Genomic DNA, 7195 nt, shown 5'->3' on the forward strand with positions numbered 1-7195 from the left:
GGACTTAGGTCTTTTTCTTCCCTTATAATATTGCAATGAAATTGATAACTAAAGACCAACTCTTTCTTTTTGTTTTTAACCCAAGTAGATAATTCCCATCCATTCATCCATTTGGTGGACCAATAGTTGCCATGCTGATGGAAGTTGTCACTTCTTAACAATAGACATTCTGTGACTATGTTGACAGCACTTTGGGTGAAGATCCTAACTGGTCTTGGATACACATAGGGAGAAATTTGCTCAGCCAGTGTCAGTCTTAAGCATGCGTATCAGAAGATCTTTCTAGAGCTGGGAATTTTCCCATGAAAGGGATTCAGTTAGGGAAGAGACACTCGTCCCAGAGTTTTACATTCTTCTTGAACACTGCTTAAGGAACTTAGATGCCGTGTCCATTTGGATCTCTGTCTTCACAGAACTTTGTCATGCAAGTGCTTGAAATGCATCTTGAAGAGAATTCACTAGCACAGAATGAATGAGAGTGGAAGGGGTTGGTGGGGCTAACCAGGCCCAATCCCCCTGCCTAAACCAGGATACCTAGAGCCTCTTGCCCAGGATTCTATCTGGGTGTACTTTTAATGTCTTCAAAGATCCAGGCTCCACAATCTTTCTGGGCAGTCTGTGCCGTGGTTCAGTCACCCTCACAGTAAAGAATCATTTGCTGATGGTCAATGGCAATCTCCGGTATTTCAGAGAGTGCCCACTGCCTCTTGTTTTTTTCACTCAGCATCACTGAAAAGACACTGGTTCCCTCCCCTTTGCACTATTGCTTCCATATGGATGCGTGCTGCCATGTAGAGATATGTCAAAAACCTCCCTGAAGCCCAGGCAGATAATATTCCCTTCATCTACCAGTCAAGTTGATTCATCAGAGGAGTTTAAAGTGATGTTCAGCATGAAATTCCCCTGAAAAATCATGCTAACTACATTATTTTGTTGTCTTGCATGTGCCTGGCAAGGTTTTCCAGGAAGAGCTGCTTCATCAACTTCCTGGGGATAAAAAGGAGGCTGGCTGGTTTGTATTATTCCGAGTCCACCTAATTGCCTTTTTTAGAGATGGGTGTCATTTGCTCACATCCAGTCTTTAGCCTCTCTTGTCGTCTACATCTTAGCAAAAAGCTTTTCCACTACATGTTCATGTGATTGGAAACGTCAGGAAAGTGGTAAGGTACTGTTTTCTATCAGTTGGCAAGCTGCGCACACAATCCCAGTGTTGTACAGCTTCCTTCTTCACCTTTGCGATGCTGCCGCTCTCTCCGGCTCCCGGAGCCGAAGAAGCGGCTTCTTCGCGCAAAGACGATTGTACCACTCACAGTGCTCTCTTAGCGCCACTTCTGCCGAAAGAAGCCCGGCAGCGGCTCTTAGCTCCGGAGAGCATCGTACCTTCATCTTTAGCGTCTTTTGTGGTCTACATCCTAGCAGAAAGCTTTTCCACTCTGTCTGGCAAGGAAAACCTGCGGGAGCACAGAAAACATCTCCCATCGTCTTCTGGACGTTGCACGGAGGTCTGCCAAGTGTTTGGCATGAAGGAAAGAAAAGTTGTCCAAAACAGCTTCTTATCGAATATTCATGTGATTGGAAACGTCAGGAAAGTGTAAGGTACTGTTTTCTATCACTTGGCAAGCTGCGCACACAATCCCAGTGTTGTACAGCTTCCTTCTTCACCTTTCCGATGCTGCCGCTCTCTCCGGCTCCCGGAGCCGAAGAAGCGGCTTCTTCGCGCAAAGACGATTGTACCGCTCACAGTGCTCTCTTAGCGCCGCTTCTGCCGAAAGAAGGCCGGGAGCGGCTCTTAGCTTCGGAGAGCATCGTACCTTCCAATTCAATTTTTTCAGCTCCACAAACCAAATGGTATACTTGCAGCAGTAGGGCGGGACGTTGAATTGGACTTTCTCCTTTTAGAGAGAAGCTAATGAAAAAGTTTCACCGGAATCAGAGCAGGCTGTAAAACAAGAAAAGTGTCATGGAAATAAGCCAGCCTTATCCTCTTAGCCTTGCTTGTTGTGATCGGCCAATAAAGAAATGTGTCAACTCGGTGTTCCTGGGTATCATATCAGTAACAGGTACTTCAGCTGCTGTTCTTCTCTCCTGAAGTTAAGAACAGAATCCAAGGAATTGTGATTCCATGGTCTCAATTCACTCAATATGGTGCCGAAAAGGGAGTGGAAGGGGCACGGGTCAATTAACTTGAATGGCCTATGTAAATCAGCGGCCACTGTTTTTCTGAAGGCTTCAACAGGTTAGTTGCCTATGTTCTTCTTGGAATTGTTTTAATCTTTGGTCATGTTTTTCTTGGGATTCTTTTACCCTTTTCCCATTAGTGCAGCCTTTGCTCTCAAGGCTTTGCTGACATTTCCAGTATCTCGGTAGGCTGGAAAAGTGTTGTCTTGATTGATCACATCTTTATTCCCTTCCAAGGGTTGTTTTCCTCAAGTCTCAGTTTGGCTGGTTTTCTGCTAGTTGATTGTCAGAGGGCAGCAGGTGTTTTGTAAGAGCAAGTACACAATGCCATAGCTTGCTTTTCTTTGGATTTGGCCTGTCTAGAAAATGGAATGACTGAACATCTCTGGGAGGCTTTTCTCTCCCCATTAGGTTTCACTGGAAGGAGGGCAGATGCAAATCGTCTACCTAAAGTCTTGGCACGGAAGAAAGTAGTGGTTTGCTGCTGCATAGAGCTAGAAGCTTACAAAAGGAAGGCCTTGGGCTGAGGCCCATTACTTTGGCTAAGTAGAAAAGGACTGTGGCAAGGTGAGGCAGCTGACTTCGAGGTAGATCCACAAGTTCTAGAAGCGTCGTGTGTTCACAGCGTGGTGCATGGTGGTTGGCTGAATTGTGTTTGTTATGGCTTAAAGCTATGGAAATGAGAAAGGCCTGAGTGTTTCAAAAGCCTGGTTTTTGCAAGAAAGCAGCTCTCCTTTGCATCTGCCTGGGGACTCTGCATCACCACGGACCCTCACTGCCACTTTGCCAAGGAGATGATCAGTAGGAATGTTGCAGAGCTGCTGTGTGCATCTGAATGGAATGGCAGAGAACGAAGCGCTGGACGTTTCTGGCTTTAGTACAATGCTGCTGCATTGGTGCCAGTTTAGTTGGTTTTCCATCAGTGGCCTTTCTGTCTAGAAGTACACTGCCCAGAGTATTGGATGCCTTTTCCTTCCTGTTGTTTTCATACCTTCCTTCAGTTGAAAGGATGATACAACCTTGACATTTTGAAGATCCCTGTTAGGAAGCACTATGCCAGAGGAGTCATCGCTCCCTTTTCTTCTGCCTCCTTTGTCATTTTCAGAGACTCATTTCAAATTTCTGCTCATGTCAAGAAGAATACTGAGACTACTTAGCAGGGCTGACGCTCTCAGCTGCTTTCCTCTTTCCTACTGCTTCATACTGGATGTGACTTCAAGGCCTCGTTTTGTCATCTGCATTTTGCCGTCATCCAAAGCTAAATATTCCAGGCCTGTGAACACAAAAAGAACTCTTAGTCTTTTGCAAGAACTACCCCTAGGAGGATTTGTGTTCACTTTGATCTCTTCAGTGTTTCAGAAAAAAGGAGATTGTACTCTCTTCTTGTGTACTCTCTTCTTGTGCTCTCATTTCCCTCTCTCTGCCTTGCATGCCCCAGTTAATCTACTGGTGTGACTCATTTGGCATCATCTCACGGTGCAAATTCTGCATAGTTTCAAGTCCTTACAAATGCCAGTTGCCAAGGAGCCTATCTAAGCATTCAAGGGGCAAAGAATTGTAGGGCTGGCAAGTTCAGGTGCTGAAACTGTAAGTCATGCCATATCAAAGTGACAGAGCAAATCAATTGATCTAGGACTTTCAGCTGGACACCTCTGAGAATAGCTGCTTGTCAGCAATGACACAGCCATCTTCCTAGCTGGATTCCAGAGAGAGGAAAGGGACACCTTCAATGGTTAATATGTTTGGCATGAGAAAACAGCAAGAAATGTACCGCAAAATACTTGAGTCAGATCAAGTGCGTTTCTCTAGTGAGAATTTTGCACTTGTTCTTTCTTGTCTGTGCCTTTACTTTTCACAGAAGACAGGGGAGCATTTCATTAGTACTGTTCTTTTGTTTTCTTTTGTTGGCCTCCCTCTTTCCACCTGCAATTAACAAATTTGCCTTTCTTTACTGGCTTCTCTTTCTTTACTTCTACAAGTTGACATGAGGTCATCCAACCTTATCATCAATGTTCTCAGACAGTGGAGAGAAGTAGAAGGTACAGCTAAATGGATAAAAGAAACCCACAAAAACAGACAGGTTTTTACAGTCTTCTGTGAGAACATTAGGACACAAGATGTCCTTGAACTGAGTCATGCTCTATTGACTTAACTTTTAGTCCACTGGTTACTATTATTACACGTGTTTGGCCTTTAGTACAGAGCCTTGGAACTAATCCAGGCCAATACTTGGCTAATTTTGTTTTATTTCTAGTGAGGACTTTGTTTCTTAAGGAATAGTCCAGAGAAAGAGCGTCCACGGTACAGTTACAGGTCATAAATTCTGGTACAGTTTGTGCTGGTAATAGGTCTAGGAAAGAAAGGTTTGACATCTTTTTTGACTTTCAAATGGAACCATGATTTGAAAAACCTAAGAGTTGCAGCTCCCCACCCCACACCCCAAGTACTTCTCTTTGCAATATTACTCAGGGATTACACATCAAAGCCCACCCTGTAAAATACGTTGCAGATACTTTGCAAGAAGTGCAGCTTAGCAGCTAGAGATGATAACGTGGCTTAAATAACATGGTCTAAATATGTCTGTCTACGCAGACATACTCAACAAAGGTTACGATGGCTTAGCTCCTGTGCTCAAGTGAACGTGCATTTTAGAACTTCCCAAGAAGGTGAATTCAACCTCCTTCATTGCTCTCTGCTGGAGTCCCAAGAGAATTTCAGTCTGCTTTTTGTCATTTACAGCTGTCACTGCTTAGCTCTTGAACATGAGACTCCCTCATGACTGATGAAAGTTGTCTAGTTAAGAGTGGCTGAAAGACATGGTCTTGCTCTAGAAGGAGATGAGAAGGTTTCTGCAGTCTTTGTCATCTCTACTGCTTGTGATTTCTAGACAAAACCAGTGGGAAGTTTTCTGAAGGCAGTCCAGAAGCTGGCAATATGGACAGCTTACAGCCCAACACTTGCTGCAGTGCAACCATGGTGACACCAGAAAGGACTTCAAAAATTTAAAAGGGCAAACAAAGCAGTTGGAAGGAAAAGAACATGAACCATTATTCCATTTTTCTCATCTATCTTTCTTTAAATCATCATTTTCGTGCAGTTTGGCGGCTTGCGTTGGTATCCCACCAAAGGAATCTGAGACAGAGTAAGCTTTTGAATGGAGTAGAAGTGAGAAACGCAGGCCAAGTTGCCTTTTTTGCCATCAAATACCAGTTAGGCTTGAACTACCCTCTGCTTAAGGTGCTTAGCTTACACTAAGAATTGATGAGCACATTTTGATGGGAGCAAATTTTACTGTCATGATGACTGAGTAAATTTTGCTGTCACTCAGAATTTTACTGTCGTCTGAATAGCAATGTTTGTGTCCAAATAGTATTTTGTCTCCTGTATCTGCAGCAGGTAAGCCTTTTGCTGTCAGCAGTGTTGCTTAACCTTTCATGTCATATCCCTCTTCACATCCATCTTCTGCTTAAGGCTTATTAATCTACTTTAGAATTGGCAGGTGGAATAAGACTACTTTTCCTTTTTGAAAGCTCATGTCATTTGACCTACTTACAGCAAATAATTCATTAATTGCAAGTCCCCAGCTAGCATCTTTTCGGCATATTCTAACCTTCTAAAGAAGTAACAAAAGCACTCTCCAATACTTGACTTTCATATCACAGTGGGAACGCTGGTCCTGTTTGCAAGAAACAATCATGGGTATGGTAAAACAAAAGGAGGGCTTAGAGTTTTCTCTGTTAACCTATAGTGAGCTTGGATTTTGCAATATGCATGAAGTTAATTAACACTGTTATATAAAGTGGCTGATTTAATCAATAAATTGGAGTCAATGCTGATAAACGACAAGGTGGGTTGGCTTCCCTTCGCTTTCAACACAGTGCCAATTCGGGCTGGTTTGATAGGACTAAGTGGCTGCTGCAATCTGCCATCCAGAAGCGGGGCAGGTGAGTTTTGTTTGCAAGGGAAAAGGGCCATGGTTTGTGTTTGGGGGCCTGTGACTGAGAGTGCCGGCTGACTCCTGAAATTCTTTGATATGCAGGATGATTCCCAGACGCAAGGTGGAAATGCTGCCAAGTCGGGCTGGATTGAAATTACCCAGGGACTCCTGCAATCTGCCATCGAGAAGCAGGGCAGGTGAGTGTTGTTTGCCAGGGAAAAGGGCTGTGGATTGTGTTTGGGGGCCTGTGGCTGGGAGAGGTCGGCTGGTTCCTGAAAATCCACGATCTGCAGGATGTTTCTCAGACCCAAGGTGGCACCAGTGCCAAGTCGGGCTGGTTTGATATTACCAAGTGGCTCCTGCAATGTGCCATGCAGAAGCGGGGCAGGTGAGTTTTTTTGGCCAGGTAAGAGGGCCGAGGTCTGTGTTTAAGGGCCTGTGGCTGGGAGTGGCCGGCTGGCTCCTGAAAATCCACGATACGCAGGATGGTTCCCAGACCCAAGGTGGCACCAGTGCCAAGTCGGGCTGGTTTGATAGTACCAAGTGGCTCCTGCAATCTGCCATGATCACATGAAGAAATACTTTCTGGCGTCCGTACTGGGCCATGTGCTCTTTCTTCTCTCAACTTCTCCATCACCTCTCATCTGTTTCACATGCGCTATCTTCAAGGTCCACAGGCTACTTTTCACAGCATCTTCAGGCCTGATGCAGTAAGAATGATGAATAGAACAGAGTTGGGTCTATTTTCCAGTTTGGATAAAATGCTTTCTGCACACAAATCCAAGGAGAAGGTGCTGCCCCGATGCCCAGAAAAACTTTCACTCCTGCTAGTGTTCTACGTCAACCACAACTTAGTCTGAAAGAAAAGCTTTTTCTCTGAGAGCATCTGAGAGGTTTGCACGAAGCACTGATATCTGACATATGCAATTTTGAATAGGAGAGGAAAAAGAAAATGGCAAGAAGTTTTTAATTTTAGTGGTTTCAATTTTAATTTCCGTGCACTTTTTCAAAACTTGTCAGCTCAAATGCCCATCAACATCTTTTAGTCATCTGTAAGTCAGTATTCATCTAAAATGTGCT

This window comes from Ammospiza nelsoni, chromosome 8 (assembly GCF_027579445.1).
Source record: "Ammospiza nelsoni isolate bAmmNel1 chromosome 8, bAmmNel1.pri, whole genome shotgun sequence".
Classification (NCBI taxonomy): Eukaryota; Metazoa; Chordata; class Aves; order Passeriformes; family Passerellidae; genus Ammospiza; species Ammospiza nelsoni.